This window comes from Chamaea fasciata, unplaced genomic scaffold (genome assembly GCF_029207755.1).
Source record: "Chamaea fasciata isolate MVZ Bird 193981 ecotype frontalis unplaced genomic scaffold, bChaFas1.0.hap1 SCAF_46, whole genome shotgun sequence".
Taxonomy (NCBI): Eukaryota; Metazoa; Chordata; class Aves; order Passeriformes; family Sylviidae; genus Chamaea; species Chamaea fasciata.
The window spans coordinates 641,666-664,004 of record NW_027094131.1 but is presented as its reverse complement, the minus strand read 5'-3'; the positions used below and the strand labels follow the sequence as shown (position 1 = coordinate 664,004).

Below are 22,339 nucleotides of genomic sequence, written 5' to 3'. Positions count from 1 at the left end.
CAAGATGAAATTGAAAAGGGAAAGGAGAAACCCCCCGCCCCCCAACAAACCTACATTGGCTCACCTACTCCTGCTGCCTGGCACAAAGGTTTGTCCCTCGGCACCTCCTGTAAGCAGTGCTCCGCATCCAAGTGCATCCAGACCCAATGAGATAATCCATGAGATACCCCCAGGAGCCAACCCTAAGCCCCTCTCCTCCAGCAGCTCCACGCCAAAGTGAATTGAGGGAGACCCCCCTCGCAAGCAGCCCTGGGCAAGAGCCGCCCCCTCATCACCCTCACGGCTCACACCTGTGTGAGCCTGTCCCCTCATCACCCTGACAGCTCCCACCTGGGGCTGCTGCCACTCCATGTGTGAGGGCAGAAGGGACTTGCTCATCCCCTGGACAATTCAGGGGATTGTCTGCACCTGACACTCTGGGGCACCGGGCTTTCCTTGCTATGGGTAAGGATCCCTCTGTTCCTGCAGATGCCCAAGGCTGAAACTGGTATTCCAGCTCCAAAATTCCGTATCTGTGAGGTTGATAACTCCTAAGGAAATTCCCCAGCAACCATTACCCTTCATTTAAAATTTTGGGAGGGGTGGTAGGTGGAACGGGGTGGGAGGGGCCGGTGGTTTGGCTACGCTTTCTGTCAGCTCACGCTGCAGAAGTGACACGATCCCCTCTGCTTTCCCCTGCTCCCACCCCCCGGGCTGGATGAGGGGGCCCGGGGGAAGCCCATTGTGGGAAGCTCTGCAGCCTTTTTTTCCCGTCCTGTATTGGAGAGAGGATGGAATTAATGACACACACGTGCACAGTCTTCAAAAAGTTAAAAATGCCAGTAATAAAAATGATGTAAGTAATATTGTGTCTCAGACTGTTCAAGAAAAGAGAAATTGGAGCTTTAATGTTCCACAGAGAGATACTGAATAAAATCTTTCCCCTGAGTTTGCAAACAGTAATAAAATACTGAGGTTTTTTTACCAAACAAGTCAGGTCTGTACGAGAACAGCTCAGGAGGCTTTCATGGCTCACCGTGATGATGGCAGAGCACAGAACGTTAAACATGGAGTGCTAGTTCCCTGAATTAATGCCCTGATGTAGCCAAATATTTTTGCAAAGAGACATAATAACCCTGCTTCTCTTTGTTTCTGAGTCATCCTGTAATTCATAACCTGCACGAGTGCAGACCCATCTGACATGGGTAAGTGACAGATCCGGCTCCTGTGCTCCAAGCCACGCGTCCCCGATGTAAACGGAAGTCAGGAATACAAAAACAGCTGTGGAAGAAAGATTAGAGAAAAATCAGAACAGATATTCATCTCTTTCCACACAGTAATGAAAAACAGCCAAGCTGTTTACCTCCAGGACTATGTTTTAAAATGGTTCTCTAACTAGTTTTCCTAGATGGAAAATCTGGAGTGGCTTTGCCCATGCAAAGCCAATGATCCTACTCACAAGTGGGAACAAAACAGTTTCCTGTTAGATAGAACAGTTTGAAATCTGACCTGTCAGCTGCTATCATTGACCAGCAACAGGAATCAGCGTCCAGGCCCACACGGACCTGCTTTTGCAGACTGTTTTCCCTCTTGGAATTACCTTTTTTTATACCTTTTGTTCCAGTTCAGTCCTTGAAAGGGAAGTTTCTTAGAGGGAGTGTGAGTGTTGTAGTGTCAGAAAACCTCACAGAGTGACCATGCTCTGTGCTGCCCACCTCTGCTCCCATCCCACCAAAGACACGGCTTCTGGTTGGGAAGCCATGAGTCTGGGTGGATATGGAAAAACTAGTTTAAAACTGGATTTAAAAAGCCATGGAATTTCCTAGTTCCTCCCACCACCGCCTCGTAACATGAGTGATAAGAACAAGACAAGGCGTCCGCGTCCTCTCCTGTCACTGCTGACAGGCACAGGGATTTCACAGGCTTGTGGAAGGTGCTGGCCAGGCCCTGCTCCTCCAGGAGCTGCAGCACGATGGAACTGAGCACTCCGAGCTCCCTGGAGAGCCCAGCTGAGGCGCTGCTGGCCTGGCTGAGCCGGGTGTAAAGCCTGAAGAGGTCGTTCCTCAGTGTCTCATCCCTGAGCATCTCGTGCGTGGCTGGCAGGCGTGGCGGGACGCGGTTCCGCAGCCGCCTCGGCGCTGGGGACACGTCCTGCTCCCTGAGGAGGCTCTGCCCGGCCAGGGACCTCAGCAGCCCCTCGGTGACCACGTGAGTGGACGCACAGGTGACGGCCACTGCCTCGCCCCCAGGTTCGCCGGCTCTGAGGGTCTCCCCTCCCTGTGTGGAGGGTGGTGCTGGGAAAACAGGGTCCCCATGGGCAAGGATGGAATTCTGGTGTTCTCTGCATTTCTCCAGCTCGGACACTTCCATGTCTGCAGCGGCTTCTCTTCTTCCACCTCGTTCTTTTTCTAAGTGTGATGATTTTTCCGATGAGATGAGGCTTGAGCTTTGTTCTTGTCTTTAATATTTTCTGTAAGAAAACCCCACCAAAACAAACATAAGATACTCCAAAGGATTTTCCTGGTACAAAATTGTGCCAGTAAAATGCTCTCCTGTATTGATTCAGTTGTTACAATGGTAAGCACCAGCCTTGTTAAGCAGCTTCATGGAGCCTGCACTGTTCCAAGAGGCTCCGGGAGCTCCCAGGGACTCCAGGCTGGAACCCTATTCCTAACTGGATCCCCCAGCCTGGAGACGAGAGAAGCTCCTGAAGCTTTACTTTATTCCCCCTGTATTCAAATACCTAAATCCTCCTGTCAAAGAAATCACACCCAAATTCACTACTCAACACACAAACTGAGGATGAAAAAAGCCATTCATCTGCCAGAGATAAAGAAATCCTCCTGGCCTTAATAAAGTTCAAACTGGACAGAGGATGAAATACAAACCGACTAAAACAAAGGACTTACCGAATAAGTTTGATTAATGTGGCCAAAACATAGAGAAATTCATTTACAAGCTGAATTGGATGAAGTTTCCTCTTCTCCTGGGATTGCTTCTTGTTTTCTCTCATCTCCTAAATTTGCTAGCCACAGAGTATGCAGTAAGGAAATCATCTTATCACCTTGTTTTCCAGAAACCTGAAAAAAAACCAAAACCAACCAACCAACAACAAAACAAAACAGAAAACCACGTTTGGAAGGCTGATCCTCACCAGCAGCTGGTCCAGCACCTACAGGGGACCATATTGCACTGCACTTCTGGTGCACTTGCCTGAAGCTGTCAGGGCGCTCTGTGCAGAAGAGAGTTTTGGTGGATGTATTTACATACATGAGGGACAGGCAAGGGGAGGAGGAATGTTCTAGACAGCTCAAAGCCATTCCTGTGCCGCTTCCCATCCAGCAGGTCCTGTGACGTGAATTGGGGGTGTTTGAAATTTAAAAGGTAAAGACACCAATACAAGGTGCCAGTTGGCTTTCTCAGTTTTTCAAGGAAGTGTTTTCCAAATCATGGAGCCTCCCCACCACCATCCCTCCTATCACAACCTGAAAGCATCTCGATTCCGTTTTCAAAACCACAAGGGACATTTCAGCGAGTTCTGCCAGTCCAGCCCTCGGTGCCCCCGGCTCCCTGCCTGTCACTTTTCATACTCAGTCACACAGTTATTCTACCGTGGGCAGCAAAATTGTTCCCATTTCTCCTGCATTTCTCTGCTCACCTTTTCCCTAAGCTGTGCAGGACCCACGTGAGGAGGCTGTGATCCTGGATCAGCTCACAGGCAGCTCTGCTGGCATGAGCAGCACTTTGGAATATCTCCAGCATACAACTCTAAAACAGAAAATATAACTTGTTCTTTTACAGTCAGGATCTAATTATATAACTTGGAATTAGCAATTGGACTGGCATCTGATCAACTTCAAGGTGAAGTGGCCACCTGCTCTCAGCGACTCCAGGGAAGGAAAGACATTCTCTGTTCAAAGCTACTCTTACAAGGAGTCCTCAGGTACCGAGAGGATTTTACCTTCTTGTCCAAGGTTTCGATACCCGAACCGCTCAGGGCGGACGCTGCCAAAGCCGAGAGCTCCCGGCACGTGAGCTTCCCCCCCCGCTGAAGCGCAGTTCAGGTAACAAATGTGCTGCCTGTGGATGGAGACCCCCAAAAGAGAAAAGGCCCTGACAGCAGGCACAAAGGCACGGTGCCCATGTGAGGCTCCGTGATGGCAGCAACCTGTTCCAGTTTCAGGGGACAAGGCTGTGACCGGTTTGGACACAAGCAATTATCTCCCCCTCCACACGGACACAAAATCAACAAGGAACAGGTTTTCAAGAAGGCAAAGGCAGAGTCAGCTGCTTCTTTCTGCTTGGTACTTGAGATCTCAAAGCCACGCAAACTTCTGTGCTTTGGGGTTTTTTGGTGCTTTCTTTCTAAATTCTTACCTGGGAGCCCTCATCACACAAAGGACTGTTGAAAAAGGAGAGAATGACCTGGAAAATCCTCTGGCAGTCATGAAGCTCATAGCAATGTTTGTTACGCAGCCCTTCCCCAAGACATCGGAGGATCTGCTCACGCTGTGCTTTGTACTGGAAGCCGCAAAGAAAAAGACCACCGTCAGACATTTAGACATTTCCAAAAAATAACTGCCCCTAAAAGCATAAAACCGGGTTCCCTGCCAGTGCCAGCTCAGGGCTTACCACAGCTTGTTCTGAACAACTCAATTTCCATTCCTTCCAAATTTAATCCCTAACATCCATTAGGAACAGTCAGTCTGCAGCCCGAACATGCAGTGCAAATGGAATAGTTGAAGTTGCTGTTCCTAAAACACTTCAGTGGAACTCAACATTACTAATCTAAACTCAGAGATGAATGTGAGCTAGCTGGGGCAGAACATTCTGCTTATTGTGCTCACAGAGCATACACAGCACAACTCGTGTGTTAGCATTAAGAAAACAACAAAACCACCACAGAAATAGCAGCTTAAATTCCAATATGAAACAAAAGAAAGATGCTTCTAAATAACCACCGATGGAAGAATGAGATTTCAATGTATTTTTATGGCCTTTTTCCATACATTTCTGAAGAATTCCTGGGTGCCTAAAATGGGACACTTACCTAAGAATCAAAACTGTAGAAAAGCTGGAAAAAACCTGGTACTTTCCTCAGGTCCGAGTACTGATGTGACAGAAGGAATCTGTTTACCTTTATGTACATGTGCTCCTCTGTGAAGAGAAAAAGGTGGCATCATTTCTGCCACTCTAACAAATTGATTTGACTCACTGCCTCAACTCCACGGTAACCTATTTAAACACTGTTTCAAGAATCCCAGGCTTGGAATTCTCAGCAACTGCTCAGCCTGGCGACTTCAAGGACTTCCCCACTCAGGGAACCCAGCGCTCCCAGCTTGAAACACCACATTTGCTACAAAGCCGATCAAAAACTTGCACACACAGACGACACGAGGCTCCAGCGAGCCCTCTTCGGGCAGCGGCAGCTCCCGGGGGGATGTGGAGCATCCCCCGTTCCCAGCCGGCACAGCCCGGACTCCGGGCAGCCCTCAGCCAGAGCTGCGGGGAGCTGACACCGTTCCCGGGAAGCCCTGCCCGGACAACCGGGGCGTCCCCCCAGCCCCCCCCAACCGCTCCGCTTACCTCCGCCCTGCTCAGCTTTGTGTCAGAGAGCAGCCGCCTCCTGCTGCCGGCTGCTGCCGGCTGCGGGACGGGGACGGCTCGGGGCAGCTCCGCCGACTGTTCTGCCCCGATGCTTCTGTGCTTTCCTCCATTTCCCCGGGCCGGAGGGCCGCGGGGGTGGCGTGTGGGCGCGGCGGAGAGCGGCGGGAACGTGCGGAGCGAGACGGGCGGCCGGCACGGCGGGCGCGGCGGGACCTCGGCAGAGAGAGGCGTCCCCGCCCCTGCCTGCCGGCGCGGGCCCGGCTCCCGCCCGCCCGCCCGCCCGCCCGCGGCGACGCCGAGCCCACCGCCCGTGGCCGCGCACCCGGAAACGCCGCGGAAAATCGCGGCCGGGCGGCGCCGTGGTCAGGGCAGGGCGAAGGCAGCCGGGTAGACGCCCAAGGGGTCTTTGCGTTTTTCCCGCCCTTTTTGCCGCCGTCTTTGGAAGGTCAAGCGAGTCGCGTCGAGCCGCCATCTTGGAAGTGGCGACACGTGACTTCCGCCCGTCCCCGCTGCCATCTTGTTGTGGGCGAAGCCACTTCCGGTCATCCCGCCATCTCTTTTGTGGCACTTCTAAGGCCCCCCCCGGCGCCCGACACAGGCGCCTGACTAAATCCACTGCCTGAACACAGCCACGGCGCCGCCGAGCCCACGGCCCGTGTCCACACACCTGGAAACGCTGTGTAAAATCGTGCCCAGGCGGCGCCATGGTCGGGGCCGCGAGCAGGCTATCGGGAAGACGCCGCTCGGGTCCTTGCCGTTTCCCGCCTTTTTGGTTCCCATCTTTGGAAGGTCAAGCGCGTCGCGCTGTGCCGCTCTGCCATCTTTTTTGTGGCACACCTAAGCCCCCCTTCCCCGGCTCCTCACAGAGGCGCCCGACTGAATAAAAAGCCTGAACACGGCCACGGCGCCGCTGAACCCACAGCCCGTGTTCGCACACCTGGAAACGCAGCGGAAAATTGTGTCCAGGTGGCACCGTGGTTGGGGTCGCGCGCAGGCAGTCGCCTGCCATGCACCCGGGGTTCTTGTATTTTTCCCGCCTATTTTCCCACAAGCTTTGGACGGTCGGGCGGCAGCACTGCCCCCGAGCTCACAGCTCGGGGCTGCCGCGCGCATCGGGGACGGGGGACAGCTGCAGTACTACTCTCTGTCCACACGACGGCAGCACTGCCGCACAGCTCGACCGGGGACGGCCACGCGCGCTGGGGACGGGCACCAGGGCTAGCAGCAGTGCCGCTCGTTGTCCACATGATGGCAGCACTGCCGCACAGGTCGGCCCGGGGCTTCCACGGGGAGCAGCTGCAGTACCGCTCTTTGTCCACAGGGTGGCAGCACTGCCGCACAGGTCGGCCCGGGGCTTCCACGGGGAGCAGCTGCAGTACCGCTCTTTGTCCACAGGGTGGCAGCACTGCCGCACAGGTCGGCCCGGGGCTTCCACGGGGAGCAGCTGCAGTACTGCTCTATGTCCACACGGTGGCAGCATTGCCGCACAGGTCGGCCCGGGGCTGCCACGCGCGTAGGGGCCAGGCAGAGAACAGAGGCGAAAAAGAGCGTGGCCAAAAGTGCCCTTCCAAAAATCCTCTCAACTAAATGCCCCAAAAGACCCCCAACCACAGCTGCAAGAATTCTGCCTCTAACCAAATTCAAACCAAAAAAGCCTTTACTTCACGCTAGGTTCCAATATTTTTTATATTTATTATTTTTAGAATTTATCATTACCATTTATCTTTTATATTCCTATATCTCCTATATATAATACACCTTACATGCAATAGTATGTGTTGGTTGTTTTTTTTTTTAATTTTATATTTCTATTTTTGTTGCTTCTCTTTTTCTATTTCTGTATTCATTTTTAAAATTTGTGTTTGTTTATATTTTAAACTTTGCTTTATTGCTACCTCTGAAATGCACCTTGACACCAAGTTACTGCTGGGAATACTGTGCATGGACGGAATGAGACCTGTGGGGGAGTTGAAAGCAAAAACATAGCACAATGGTGCTGAATGGTGGTGAATAGCTCCTGATTTACCAACATTAATTTGGTAAAGTTCCTTGGAAATGTGGTTTAAGACGCACAAGCATTCCAATTAGCATGGAAAATTTGAAAAAAAATATATTCCCTTACTAAAATCAGAGAAAGAAAAAACATCAAATAAAAGGAACAAATCCCAGCCTGCCTGGAAAACAAGCTCAAGAATTTCTAACATTGAAAACTTTTGGAACAATCATCAGGTTGGTGGAAGTTCATGGAATGACAAAATCTGCTTCCTCTGCTCTAATTTTCAAGGGAAGTGGGAATTCAACAGGTCCGGTTACTCCTATCCAAGAATGATCTGTGTTTTGTGGGAGTAACAATCCAAAGAAACTCCAATCTTACTTGTATTTGGCATCTGAAACTCACAGCAGAGTTGGCAAGTTTCAATGGAACAAAAGAGGCACAAAATTCCTGGAATAACAAAATTCACCTTGGCAAAAGTCAGGAATTTTATTTACAAATCCATGGACAAGAAGGAGAATGAGAAGAGGAACACACTCCAGCTGAAAGCAAGGATTTATTGGAAAAGGCAGGAAATCAAACTGACAGTCTCTAGTTATGGTCAGGCAATTATCCAGGAGTCAGAGAGAAAAGTGGAACCTTGGACTGGGATAAGGCCTTCCAGTGGCTTCACTTCCTACTGGCTCCCTCCTTTTGGCCAAGAACCTGGAAGAGGAAAAACAACAGGAATAAAGTCTCAAACAGGATGGCCTTGGTCCAGGCAGGCTGAAATGCAGCTCCCAGCGAGGGAGGCCAGGCTGTGCCTCGGGGAGCTCCGGGAATCTGGGATTGCCTGTGGGATTAAAGGGCTGGAAAAGCACACCCACCTGCCAGGTTCAGTGCTGGGACAGAGCAAGGCCGGGGCTCAGGGGCAGCAGTCCGAGCTGGGACTGCAGGAGAACACCCCAAACCCGGGTTAAACATCCGGCATGACACGCAGCACGCTCCAGGAGAAACTTGGGTGGGAGAAGCCCCGGGATGCTCCACGTTCCTTGCCCTTGGCAGCTGTGCCAGGGCCTCCCTCAGAATGCTGACCTCACCGTGCAGCTCCTACAAAATAGGAGAACTTATGGGAATCGCCCAGCAATCCCTGGACTTCCAGTTATTAAGAACCACAGCTGCAGCGAAAGGTGTACAAACTCTACTGCAAACCAGCAGGTCTGAGAAGACACAGGAATTCATTCCAGAGGTGGCATGTTGGTGTTACTGCTTTAATCTCCTGACGCTAGAGCACATTTGTACAAAAAAATTCATTATTGAAGCAGCTAAATTGAAATTAGACTTTTCACAGTAAAGTTGGCCAAAAAAGAGAGTCTCAAAATTAAGATATAAGCCACACAGTTATTTAAAAAAAACAACTTGTCTTTGGTGTGTATAACCTGCCAGCCCCTCATATTTGCAGACCTTACCATTTATTTTTACCAAGGTGATGATTAAAACCTTATAAAAAGCTCAAAAAACAAAAATTCAGGACAAGCCAGGTGTTTTCCCAAGTACCCTCAGTGTGGAGCTGTGTCAGCCACAAGTGTTTGCTCCCTCAGCCCAGCCCAGAGCAGGCTCCAGCTGCTGCCCAGGGGGGTTACCAAGGGACTCACTTGTTTGAAGCTATAAACGCAGGTGGCCTGCACTGGAGTGCCAATAAATGTGAAATCTGTGACTCATCTTGAGCAGCGACTGATCTTCTCAGGAGAGCCCCCTCACGTGGAATGGGGGGCTCTGCCATGGATTTCATCCATCTGCATCTGAAAGAAAGTTAGGACAACAGTCAGAGTGCTGCAGGATACATTGACAGCCCCAGACACCTTGTGGCAATCTAGAGATATCCTCGACAGCCCCACTACACCCAACATCACAAGTTTCAAGTCCCCGGAACTTCTCCTATTACCCTTACACCCAGACTGAGCAGCAAGGCAGAGCAGCTCCAGGCCAAACGCACACTGACACCCGTGACACAGGACAGGACAAACGAGGGGACACATCAGGGACAGAAAACTCTGCCAAGAAAAAGGACCCTGAGCATCCAGAGAACTCGGGATGACGTGACCGAGGTGAGACTGAAGGTGAGCTGGCCAGGCTCAGAGAACCCTGCAGGAACAAGATGCCATCGGGATGACTTATCCCAAGAAACACAGAGATGGATGCCCGAGAATCCTACGGTCAGAATCCTCAACCTGCCTTGCGTTCTCACAAGACCTAACCCGCCAGAATGGATCAGGGCGGTGCACAGCTGTCAATACAGCTCAGAACAAGACCTGAAGAGGCATCGGACTGGATGGTGCTGAAGACAGATGGATTCTGATGTGTGTCCGAGCACCAAAGTCAAAAGCACCTGGCCCAGGAACACAGAGATCAAAGATGCTATGATCGATGCCAGGAGTTTTGAGAGGCCCCAGGAAGGGCTACAGCAAAAGACACAAAAGACAAGAAGCACAAAAGACACAGAGTGCACAACAGACACAACACACCCTGGGACTGCTCTGCCCTGCACGCCTCAGCACTGTGATCCAGAATGAGACTCTCCCTGGATGTAACCTAAGGGGTCACATCTTGGACATCCCTGTCTCCAAACCTGACTCAAAAAATCCCTCCCAGTGGCCCCTGACCCCACACCCCGCTTTCATCCCCTCTGTGGGGCTCCAAGCCCTCCACTTATCTCTCAGACGTCCAGGGAGGCAAATCTGTGCCGGATCCTAAAGAAGGCCGCCTCTCCATCAGGGAAATTCCTGCCATCACCGGGCTGGTGTCTCCTAGTCAGCTACAATAAATAAAACCAAACATCAAAGCATAATCTTAGCAGCACATCAGCCATAAACCAGCAGTTCTGCTACTCACCGTCTCCTAAGCAGGCCTGGGTCCTCGGCCCCGTGCTTCAGCTGCGCTCAGAGGCCAACGCCGGCATCGCAGGGTCGGCCTGGGTAAAGAGCAAACAAGGTGAGGCGGCACTGCTGAAACTTGAGGAGACCCTCCCTCCTCCCTCCCTGACTCACCTCAACTCCTCGGCCGTTATCCAAAGCCTACCTGGATGGGGCCTTCACAGGGAGAAGATCGAGGCTCCATCACAGACTCCTGGATGCTCACGGGGGAGGTGACCCGGGTCTGTCGTCCGGTTGGTGAGAGGGGAGCTCGGCCTCCTGCGAGTGGACTCCCTAAAACACACGGTAATGGATGCTTAGTTACACCAGCAACTGAGACCTGAGCAAGAGCAATTGCTTCTGTCCACCCATCACTGCTCACCTTGCCCACGTCACCTTGACTGCTGAGATCCGGCTTCAGCTCCTAAAAATAAAGACAAAGAACAGAGCTGTAGCACGACCACCATTTACACCTCCCCTGAAAATCAAAACAGGGACTGACCTTCTCGGGGGAGCCCCCTCACCAGGAATGGGGGCTCTGCCATGGATTTCATCCCTCTGCATCTGAAACAAAGTTAGGACAAAAGTCAGAGTGCTGCAGGATACCTTGACAGCTCCGCACATCTTGGGGCAATCTAGGAATACCCACTACAGGCCTACTACACCCCACATCACAAATTTCAAGCCCCTGGGACTTGTCCTATTGCCCCTACACCCAGACTGAGCAGCAAGGCAGAGCAGCTCCAGGCCAAACGCACACTGACACCCGTGACACAGGACAGGACAAACGAGGGGACACATCAGGGACAGAAAACTCTGCCAAGAAAAAGGACCCTGAGCATCCAGAGAACTCGGGATGACGTGACCGAGGTGAGACTGAAGGTGAGCTGGCCAGGCTCAGAGAACCCTGCAGGAACAAGATGCCATCGGGATGACTTATCCCAAGAAACACAGAGATGGATGCCCGAGAATCCTACGGTCAGAATCCTCAACCTGCCTTGCGTTCTCACAAGACCTAACCCGCCAGAATGGATCAGGGCGGTGCACAGCTGTCAATACAGCTCAGAACAAGACCTGAAGAGGCATCGGACTGGATGGTGCTGAAGACAGATGGATTCTGATGTGTGTCCGAGCACCAAAGTCAAAAGCACCTGGCCCAGGAACACAGAGATCAAAGATGCTATGATCGATGCCAGGAGTTTTGAGAGGCCCCAGGAAGGGCTACAGCAAAAGACACAAAAGACAAGAAGCACAAAAGACACAGAGTGCACAACAGACACAACACACCCTGGGACTGCTCTGCCCTGCACGCCTCAGCACTGTGATCCAGAATGAGACTCTCCCTGGATGTAACCTAAGGGGTCACATCTTGGACATCCCTGTCTCCAAACCTGACTCAAAAAATCCCTCCCAGTGGCCCCTGACCCCACACCCCGCTTTCATCCCCTCTGTGGGGCTCCAAGCCCTCCACTTATCTCTCAGACGTCCAGGGAGGCAAATCTGTGCCGGATCCTAAAGAAGGCCGCCTCTCCATCAGGGAAATTCCTGCCATCACCGGGCTGGTGTCTCCTAGTCAGCTACAATAAATAAAACCAAACATCAAAGCATAATCTTAGCAGCACATCAGCCATAAACCAGCAGTTCTGCTACTCACCGTCTCCTAAGCAGGCCTGGGTCCTCGGCCCCGTGCTTCAGCTGCGCTCAGAGGCCAACGCCGGCATCGCAGGGTCGGCCTGGGTAAAGAGCAAACAAGGTGAGGCGGCACTGCTGAAACTTGAGGAGACCCTCCCTCCTCCCTCCCTGACTCACCTCAACTCCTCGGCCGTTATCCAAAGCCTACCTGGATGGGGCCTTCACAGGGAGAAGATCGAGGCTCCATCACAGACTCCTGGATGCTCACGGGGGAGGTGACCCGGGTCTGTCGTCCGGTTGGTGAGAGGGGAGCTCGGCCTCCTGCGAGTGGACTCCCTAAAACACACGGTAATGGATGCTTAGTTACACCAGCAACTGAGACCTGAGCAAGAGCAATTGCTTCTGTCCATCCATCACTGCTCACCGTGCCCACGTCACCTTGACTGCTGAGATCCGGCTTCAGCTCCTAAAAATAAAGACAAAGAACAGAGCTGTAGCACGACCACCATTTACACCTCCCCTGAAAATCAAAACAGGGACTGACCTTCTCGGGGGAGCCCCCTCACCAGGAATGGGGGCTCTGCCATGGATTTCATCCCTCTGCATCTGAAACAAAGTTAGGACAAAAGTCAGAGTGCTGCAGGATACCTTGACAGCTCCGCACATCTTGGGGCAATCTAGGAATACCCACTACAGGCCTACTACACCCCACATCACAAATTTCAAGCCCCTGGGACTTGTCCTATTGCCCCTACACCCAGACTGAGCAGCAAGGCAGAGCAGCTCCAGGCCAAACGCACACTGACACCCGTGACACAGGACAGGACAAACGAGGGGACACATCAGGGACAGAAAACTCTGCCAAGAAAAAGGACCCTGAGCATCCAGAGAACTCGGGATGACGTGACCGAGGTGAGACTGAAGGTGAGCTGGCCAGGCTCAGAGAACCCTGCAGGAACAAGATGCCATCGGGATGACTTATCCCAAGAAACACAGAGATGGATGCCCGAGAATCCTACGGTCAGAATCCTCAACCTGCCTTGCGTTCTCACAAGACCTAACCCGCCAGAATGGATCAGGGCGGTGCACAGCTGTCAATACAGCTCAGAACAAGACCTGAAGAGGCATCGGACTGGATGGTGCTGAAGACAGATGGATTCTGATGTGTGTCCGAGCACCAAAGTCAAAAGCACCTGGCCCAGGAACACAGAGATCAAAGATGCTATGATCGATGCCAGGAGTTTTGAGAGGCCCCAGGAAGGGCTACAGCAAAAGACACAAAAGACAAGAAGCACAAAAGACACAGAGTGCACAACAGACACAACACACCCTGGGACTGCTCTGCCCTGCACGCCTCAGCACTGTGATCCAGAATGAGACTCTCCCTGGATGTAACCTAAGGGGTCACATCTTGGACATCCCTGTCTCCAAACCTGACTCAAAAAATCCCTCCCAGTGGCCCCTGACCCCACACCCCGCTTTCATCCCCTCTGTGGGGCTCCAAGCCCTCCACTTATCTCTCAGACGTCCAGGGAGGCAAATCTGTGCCGGATCCTAAAGAAGGCCGCCTCTCCATCAGGGAAATTCCTGCCATCACCGGGCTGGTGTCTCCTAGTCAGCTACAATAAATAAAACCAAACATCAAAGCATAATCTTAGCAGCACATCAGCCATAAACCAGCAGTTCTGCTACTCACCGTCTCCTAAGCAGGCCTGGGTCCTCGGCCCCGTGCTTCAGCTGCGCTCAGAGGCCAACGCCGGCATCGCAGGGTCGGCCTGGGTAAAGAGCAAACAAGGTGAGGCGGCACTGCTGAAACTTGAGGAGACCCTCCCTCCTCCCTCCCTGACTCACCTCAACTCCTCGGCCGTTATCCAAAGCCTACCTGGATGGGGCCTTCACAGGGAGAAGATCGAGGCTCCATCACAGACTCCTGGATGCTCACGGGGGAGGTGACCCGGGTCTGTCGTCCGGTTGGTGAGAGGGGAGCTCGGCCTCCTGCGAGTGGACTCCCTAAAACACACGGTAATGGATGCTTAGTTACACCAGCAACTGAGACCTGAGCAAGAGCAATTGCTTCTGTCCACCCATCACTGCTCACCTTGCCCACGTCACCTTGACTGCTGAGATCCGGCTTCAGCTCCTAAAAATAAAGACAAAGAACAGAGCTGTAGCACGACCACCATTTACACCTCCCCTGAAAATCAAAACAGGGACTGACCTTCTCGGGGGAGCCCCCTCACCAGGAATGGGGGCTCTGCCATGGATTTCATCCCTCTGCATCTGAAACAAAGTTAGGACAAAAGTCAGAGTGCTGCAGGATACCTTGACAGCTCCGCACATCTTGGGGCAATCTAGGAATACCCACTACAGGCCTACTACACCCCACATCACAAATTTCAAGCCCCTGGGACTTGTCCTATTGCCCCTACACCCAGACTGAGCAGCAAGGCAGAGCAGCTCCAGGCCAAACGCACACTGACACCCGTGACACAGGACAGGACAAACGAGGGGACACATCAGGGACAGAAAACTCTGCCAAGAAAAAGGACCCTGAGCATCCAGAGAACTCGGGATGACGTGACCGAGGTGAGACTGAAGGTGAGCTGGCCAGGCTCAGAGAACCCTGCAGGAACAAGATGCCATCGGGATGACTTATCCCAAGAAACACAGAGATGGATGCCCGAGAATCCTACGGTCAGAATCCTCAACCTGCCTTGCGTTCTCACAAGACCTAACCCGCCAGAATGGATCAGGGCGGTGCACAGCTGTCAATACAGCTCAGAACAAGACCTGAAGAGGCATCGGACTGGATGGTGCTGAAGACAGATGGATTCTGATGTGTGTCCGAGCACCAAAGTCAAAAGCACCTGGCCCAGGAACACAGAGATCAAAGATGCTATGATCGATGCCAGGAGTTTTGAGAGGCCCCAGGAAGGGCTACAGCAAAAGACACAAAAGACAAGAAGCACAAAAGACACAGAGTGCACAACAGACACAACACACCCTGGGACTGCTCTGCCCTGCACGCCTCAGCACTGTGATCCAGAATGAGACTCTCCCTGGATGTAACCTAAGGGGTCACATCTTGGACATCCCTGTCTCCAAACCTGACTCAAAAAATCCCTCCCAGTGGCCCCTGACCCCACACCCCGCTTTCATCCCCTCTGTGGGGCTCCAAGCCCTCCACTTATCTCTCAGACATCCAGGGAGGCAAATCTGTGCCGGATCCTAAAGAAGGCCGCCTCTCCATCAGGGAAATTCCTGCCATCACCGGGCTGGTGTCTCCTAGTCAGCTACAATAAATAAAACCAAACATCAAAGCATAATCTTAGCAGCACATCAGCCATAAACCAGCAGTTCTGCTACTCACCGTCTCCTAAGCAGGCCTGGGTCCTCGGCCCCGTGCTTCAGCTGCGCTCAGAGGCCAACGCCGGCATCGCAGGGTCGGCCTGGGTAAAGAGCAAACAAGGTGAGGCGGCACTGCTGAAACTTGAGGAGACCCTCCCTCCTCCCTCCCTGACTCACCTCAACTCCTCGGCCGTTATCCAAAGCCTACCTGGATGGGGCCTTCACAGGGAGAAGATCGAGGCTCCATCACAGACTCCTGGATGCTCACGGGGGAGGTGACCCGGGTCTGTCGTCCGGTTGGTGAGAGGGGAGCTCGGCCTCCTGCGAGTGGACTCCCTAAAACACACGGTAATGGATGCTTAGTTACACCAGCAACTGAGACCTGAGCAAGAGCAATTGCTTCTGTCCATCCATCACTGCTCACCGTGCCCACGTCACCTTGACTGCTGAGATCCGGCTTCAGCTCCTAAAAATAAAGACAAAGAACAGAGCTGTAGCACGACCACCATTTACACCTCCCCTGAAAATCAAAACAGGGACTGACCTTCTCGGGGGAGCCCCCTCACCAGGAATGGGGGCTCTGCCATGGATTTCATCCCTCTGCATCTGAAACAAAGTTAGGACAAAAGTCAGAGTGCTGCAGGATACCTTGACAGCTCCGCACATCTTGGGGCAATCTAGGAATACCCACTACAGGCCTACTACACCCCACATCACAAATTTCAAGCCCCTGGGACTTGTCCTATTGCCCCTACACCCAGACTGAGCAGCAAGGCAGAGCAGCTCCAGGCCAAACGCACACTGACACCCGTGACACAGGACAGGACAAACGAGGGGACACATCAGGGACAGAAAACTCTGCCAAGAAAAAGGACCCTGAGCATCCAGAGAACTCGGGATGACGTGACCGAGGTGAGACTGAAGGTGAGCTGGCCAGGCTCAGAGAACCCTGCAGGAACAAGATGCCATCGGGATGACTTATCCCAAGAAACACAGAGATGGATGCCCGAGAATCCTACGGTCAGAATCCTCAACCTGCCTTGCGTTCTCACAAGACCTAACCCGCCAGAATGGATCAGGGCGGTGCACAGCTGTCAATACAGCTCAGAACAAGACCTGAAGAGGCATCGGACTGGATGGTGCTGAAGACAGATGGATTCTGATGTGTGTCCGAGCACCAAAGTCAAAAGCACCTGGCCCAGGAACACAGAGATCAAAGATGCTATGATCGATGCCAGGAGTTTTGAGAGGCCCCAGGAAGGGCTACAGCAAAAGACACAAAAGACAAGAAGCACAAAAGACACAGAGTGCACAACAGACACAACACACCCTGGGACTGCTCTGCCCTGCACGCCTCAGCACTGTGATCCAGAATGAGACTCTCCCTGGATGTAACCTAAGGGGTCACATCTTGGACATCCCTGTCTCCAAACCTGACTCAAAAAATCCCTCCCAGTGGCCCCTGACCCCACACCCCGCTTTCATCCCCTCTGTGGGGCTCCAAGCCCTCCACTTATCTCTCAGACGTCCAGGGAGGCAAATCTGTGCCGGATCCTAAAGAAGGCCGCCTCTCCATCAGGGAAATTCCTGCCATCACCGGGCTGGTGTCTCCTAGTCAGCTACAATAAATAAAACCAAACATCAAAGCATAATCTTAGCAGCACATCAGCCATAAACCAGCAGTTCTGCTACTCACCGTCTCCTAAGCAGGCCTGGGTCCTCGGCCCCGTGCTTCAGCTGCGCTCAGAGGCCAACGCCGGCATCGCAGGGTCGGCCTGGGTAAAGAGCAAACAAGGTGAGGCGGCACTGCTGAAACTTGAGGAGACCCTCCCTCCTCCCTCCCTGACTCACCTCAACTCCTCGGCCGTTATCCAAAGCCTACCTGGATGGGGCCTTCACAGGGAGAAGATCGAGGCTCCATCACAGACTCCTGGATGCTCACGGGGGAGGTGACCCGGGTCTGTCGTCCGGTTGGTGAGAGGGGAGCTCGGCCTCCTGCGAGTGGACTCCCTAAAACACACGGTAATGGATGCTTAGTTACACCAGCAACTGAGACCTGAGCAAGAGCAATTGCTTCTGTCCACCCATCACTGCTCACCGTGCCCACGTCACCTTGACTGCTGAGATCCGGCTTCAGCTCCTAAAAATAAAGACAAAGAACAGAGCTGTAGCACGACCACCATTTACACCTCCCCTGAAAATCAAAACAGGGACTGACCTTCTCGGGGGAGCCCCCTCACCAGGAATGGGGGCTCTGCCATGGATTTCATCCCTCTGCATCTGAAACAAAGTTAGGACAAAAGTCAGAGTGCTGCAGGATACCTTGACAGCTCCGCACATCTTGGGGCAATCTAGGAATACCCACTACAGGCCTACTACACCCCACATCACAAATTTCAAGCCCCTGGGACTTGTCCTATTGCCCCTACACCCAGACTGAGCAGCAAGGCAGAGCAGCTCCAGGCCAAACGCACACTGACACCCGTGACACAGGACAGGACAAACGAGGGGACACATCAGGGACAGAAAACTCTGCCAAGAAAAAGGACCCTGAGCATCCAGAGAACTCGGGATGACGTGACCGAGGTGAGACTGAAGGTGAGCTGGCCAGGCTCAGAGAACCCTGCAGGAACAAGATGCCATCGGGATGACTTATCCCAAGAAACACAGAGATGGATGCCCGAGAATCCTACGGTCAGAATCCTCAACCTGCCTTGCGTTCTCACAAGACCTAACCCGCCAGAATGGATCAGGGCGGTGCACAGCTGTCAATACTGCTCAGAACAAGACCTGAAGAGGCATCGGACTGGATGGTGCTGAAGACAGATGGATTCTGATGTGTGTCCGAGCACCAAAGTCAAAAGCACCTGGCCCAGGAACACAGAGATCAAAGATGCTATGATCGATGCCAGGAGTTTTGAGAGGCCCCAGGAAGGGCTACAGCAAAAGACACAAAAGACAAGAAGCACAAAAGACACAGAGTGCACAACAGACACAACACACCCTGGGACTGCTCTGCCCTGCACGCCTCAGCACTGTGATCCAGAATGAGACTCTCCCTGGATGTAACCTAAGGGGTCACATCTTGGACATCCCTGTCTCCAAACCTGACTCAAAAAATCCCTCCCAGTGGCCCCTGACCCCACACCCCGCTTTCATCCCCTCTGTGGGGCTCCAAGCCCTCCACTTATCTCTCAGACGTCCAGGGAGGCAAATCTGTGCCGGATCCTAAAGAAGGCCGCCTCTCCATCAGGGAAATTCCTGCCATCACCGGGCTGGTGTCTCCTAGTCAGCTACAATAAATAAAACCAAACATCAAAGCATAATCTTAGCAGCACATCAGCCATAAACCAGCAGTTCTGCTACTCACCGTCTCCTAAGCAGGCCTGGGTCCTCGGCCCCGTGCTTCAGCTGCGCTCAGAGGCCAACGCCGGCATCGCAGGGTCGGCCTGGGTAAAGAGCAAACAAGGTGAGGCGGCACTGCTGAAACTTGAGGAGACCCTCCCTCCTCCCTCCCTGACTCACCTCAACTCCTCGGCCGTTATCCAAAGCCTACCTGGATGGGGCCTTCACAGGGAGAAGATCGAGGCTCCATCACAGACTCCTGGATGCTCACGGGGGAGGTGACCCGGGTCTGTCGTCCGGTTGGTGAGAGGGGAGCTCGGCCTCCTGCGAGTGGACTCCCTAAAACACACGGTAATGGATGCTTAGTTACACCAGCAACTGAGACCTGAGCAAGAGCAATTGCTTCTGTCCACCCATCACTGCTCACCTTGCCCACGTCACCTTGACTGCTGAGATCCGGCTTCAGCTCCTAAAAATAAAGACAAAGAACAGAGCTGTAGCACGACCACCATTTACACCTCCCCTGAAAATCAAAACAGGGACTGACCTTCTCGGGGGAGCCCCCTCACCAGGAATGGGGGCTCTGCCATGGATTTCATCCCTCTGCATCTGAAACAAAGTTAGGACAAAAGTCAGAGTGCTGCAGGATACCTTGACAGCTCCGCACATCTTGGGGCAATCTAGGAATACCCACTACAGGCCTACTACACCCCACATCACAAATTTCAAGCCCCTGGGACTTGTCCTATTGCCCCTACACCCAGACTGAGCAGCAAGGCAGAGCAGCTCCAGGCCAAACGCACACTGACACCCGTGACACAGGACAGGACAAACGAGGGGACACATCAGGGACAGAAAACTCTGCCAAGAAAAAGGACCCTGAGCATCCAGAGAACTCGGGATGACGTGACCGAGGTGAGACTGAAGGTGAGCTGGCCAGGCTCAGAGAACCCTGCAGGAACAAGATGCCATCGGGATGACTTATCCCAAGAAACACAGAGATGGATGCCCGAGAATCCTACGGTCAGAATCCTCAACCTGCCTTGCGTTCTCACAAGACCTAACCCGCCAGAATGGATCAGGGCGGTGCACAGCTGTCAATACAGCTCAGAACAAGACCTGAAGAGGCATCGGACTGGATGGTGCTGAAGACAGATGGATTCTGATGTGTGTCCGAGCACCAAAGTCAAAAGCACCTGGCCCAGGAACACAGAGATCAAAGATGCTATGATCGATGCCAGGAGTTTTGAGAGGCCCCAGGAAGGGCTACAGCAAAAGACACAAAAGACAAGAAGCACAAAAGACACAGAGTGCACAACAGACACAACACACCCTGGGACTGCTCTGCCCTGCACGCCTCAGCACTGTGATCCAGAATGAGACTCTCCCTGGATGTAACCTAAGGGGTCACATCTTGGACATCCCTGTCTCCAAACCTGACTCAAAAAATCCCTCCCAGTGGCCCCTGACCCCACACCCCGCTTTCATCCCCTCTGTGGGGCTCCAAGCCCTCCACTTATCTCTCAGACGTCCAGGGAGGCAAATCTGTGCCGGATCCTAAAGAAGGCCGCCTCTCCCCCAGGGAAATTCCTGCCATCACCGGGCTGGTGTCTCCTAGTCAGCTACAATAAATAAAACCAAACATCAAAGCATAATCTTAGCAGCACATCAGCCATAAACCAGCAGTTCTGCTACTCACCGTCTCCTAAGCAGGCCTGGGTCCTCGGCCCCGTGCTTCAGCTGCGCTCAGAGGCCAACGCCGGCATCGCAGGGTCGGCCTGGGTAAAGAGCAAACAAGGTGAGGCGGCACTGCTGAAACTTGAGGAGACCCTCCCTCCTCCCTCCCTGACTCACCTCAACTCCTCGGCCGTTATCCAAAGCCTACCTGGATGGGGCCTTCACAGGGAGAAGATCGAGGCTCCATCACAGACTCCTGGATGCTCACGGGGGAGGTGACCCGGGTCTGTCGTCCGGTTGGTGAGAGGGGAGCTCGGCCTCCTGCGAGTGGACTCCCTAAAACACACGGTAATGGATGCTTAGTTACACCAGCAACTGAGACCTGAGCAAGAGCAATTGCTTCTGTCCACCCATCACTGCTCACCGTGCCCACGTCACCTTGACTGCTGAGATCCGGCTTCAGCTCCTAAAAATAAAGACAAAGAACAGAGCTGTAGCACGACCACCATTTACACCTCCCCTGAAAATCAAAACAGGGACTGACCTTCTCGGGGGAGCCCCCTCACCAGGAATGGGGGCTCTGCCATGGATTTCATCCCTCTGCACCTGAAACAAAGTTAGGACAAAAGTCAGAGTGCTGCAGGATACCTTGACAGCTCCGCACATCTTGGGGCAATCTAGGAATACCCACTACAGGCCTACTACACCCCACATCACAAATTTCAAGCCCCTGGGACTTGTCCTATTCCCCCTACACCCAGACTGAGCAGCAAGGCAGAGCAGCTCCAGGCCAAACGCACACCGACACCCGTGACACAGGACAGGACAAACGAGGGGACACATCAGGGACAGAAAACTCTGCCAAGAAAAAGGACCCTGAGCATCCAGAGAACTCGGGATGACGTGACCGAGGTGAGACTGAAGGTGAGCTGGCCAGGCTCAGAGAACCCTGCAGGAACAAGATGCCATCGGGATGACTTATCCCAAGAAACACAGAGACGGATGCCCGAGAATCCTACGGTCAGAATCCTCAACCTGCCTTGCATTCTCACAAGACCTAACCTGCCAGAATGGATCAGGGCGGTGCACAGCTGTCAATATAGCTCAGAACAAGACCTGAAAAGGCATCGGACTGGATGCTTGTGAAGAGAGATGGATTTTGATGAGTGTCCGAGCACCAAAGTCAAAAGCACCAATGGCCGAGGAACACAGAGATCAGAAATGCTAAGACTGATACCAGAATTTTTGATACGCCCCTAGAAGGGCTAAGGGAAAAGACATGAAACACAAGACACCCAAAAGACACAGTGCACAACAGACACAACACACCCTGGGGCTGCTCAGCCCTGCAAACCTCAGCACTGTGACCAAAAATGAGACTTTCCCTTTTTCTAGCCTGAAGGGTCACATCTGGGACATCCCTGTCTCTAAACCTGACTCAAAAAATCCCTCTCGGTGACCCCTGGCCTCATTCTCTGCTTTGATCCCATCTATGGCTCTGAGCCCTCTACTTATCTCTCAGATGTCTGGGGAGGTGAATCCATGTCGGTCCCAAAGAAGGCCGCCTCTCCCTCTGGCAAATTCCTGCTGTCACCGGGCTGCTGTCTCCTAGTCAGCTACAACAAATAAAACCAAACATCAAAGCATAATCTTAGCTGCACATCAGCCAAAAACCAGCAGTTCTGCTACTCACCGTCTCCTAAGCAGGCCCAGGTCCTCGGGCCCCGTGTGTGCTTCAGCTGAGCTCAGAGGCCAACACCTGCAGCGCCAAAGCCTTAGAGGCATTACTGGCACCGAGCCCACCCACCGTGGCCTCCATTAGGGCTGTGAGCATCCCCGGTTAGAGCAGGACAGGAACGCAGGGTGG

The 22,339-nt window shown here is 53.0% G+C and overlaps 3 long non-coding RNA genes across 9 annotated transcripts; all 3 read right to left on the bottom strand.

Annotated features, from left to right (window-relative positions):
* Window positions 1-8,116: 8,116 nt before the first annotated feature.
* On the bottom strand, window positions 8,117-15,312 carry LOC136304053 (uncharacterized). 4 transcript variants are annotated; one of them, XR_010724353.1, is made up of 13 exons: window positions 14,201-15,312; window positions 13,985-14,112; window positions 13,799-13,877; window positions 12,527-13,721; window positions 12,311-12,438; window positions 12,125-12,203; window positions 10,973-12,047; window positions 10,853-10,894; window positions 10,637-10,764; window positions 10,451-10,529; window positions 9,214-10,373; window positions 8,446-8,668; window positions 8,117-8,284 (listed from the first exon to the last, which is right to left on the bottom strand). It is a non-coding gene; the product is annotated as an uncharacterized lncRNA (long non-coding RNA). The 4 variants fall into 4 exon arrangements; XR_010724351.1 differs by having other exon boundaries at window positions 10,853-12,047; window positions 12,527-12,568; window positions 12,647-13,721; XR_010724352.1 differs by having other exon boundaries at window positions 10,853-12,047; window positions 14,201-14,242; window positions 14,321-15,312.
* Window positions 15,313-15,320: 8 nt separating this feature from the next.
* On the bottom strand, window positions 15,321-20,304 carry LOC136304054 (uncharacterized). 4 transcript variants are annotated; one of them, XR_010724355.1, is made up of 11 exons: window positions 19,223-20,304; window positions 19,007-19,134; window positions 18,821-18,899; window positions 17,549-18,743; window positions 17,333-17,460; window positions 17,147-17,225; window positions 15,995-17,069; window positions 15,875-15,916; window positions 15,659-15,786; window positions 15,473-15,551; window positions 15,321-15,395 (listed from the first exon to the last, which is right to left on the bottom strand). It is a non-coding gene; the product is annotated as an uncharacterized lncRNA (long non-coding RNA). The 4 variants fall into 4 exon arrangements; XR_010724356.1 differs by having other exon boundaries at window positions 15,875-17,069; window positions 17,549-17,590; window positions 17,669-18,743; XR_010724357.1 differs by having other exon boundaries at window positions 15,875-17,069; window positions 19,223-19,264; window positions 19,343-20,304.
* Window positions 20,305-20,394: 90 nt separating this feature from the next.
* On the bottom strand, window positions 20,395-21,054 carry LOC136304060 (uncharacterized). Its single transcript, XR_010724363.1, has 4 exons — window positions 20,897-21,054; window positions 20,681-20,808; window positions 20,495-20,573; window positions 20,395-20,417 (listed from the first exon to the last, which is right to left on the bottom strand). It is a non-coding gene; the product is annotated as an uncharacterized lncRNA (long non-coding RNA).
* Between the last annotated feature and the right edge of the window lie 1,285 nt (window positions 21,055-22,339).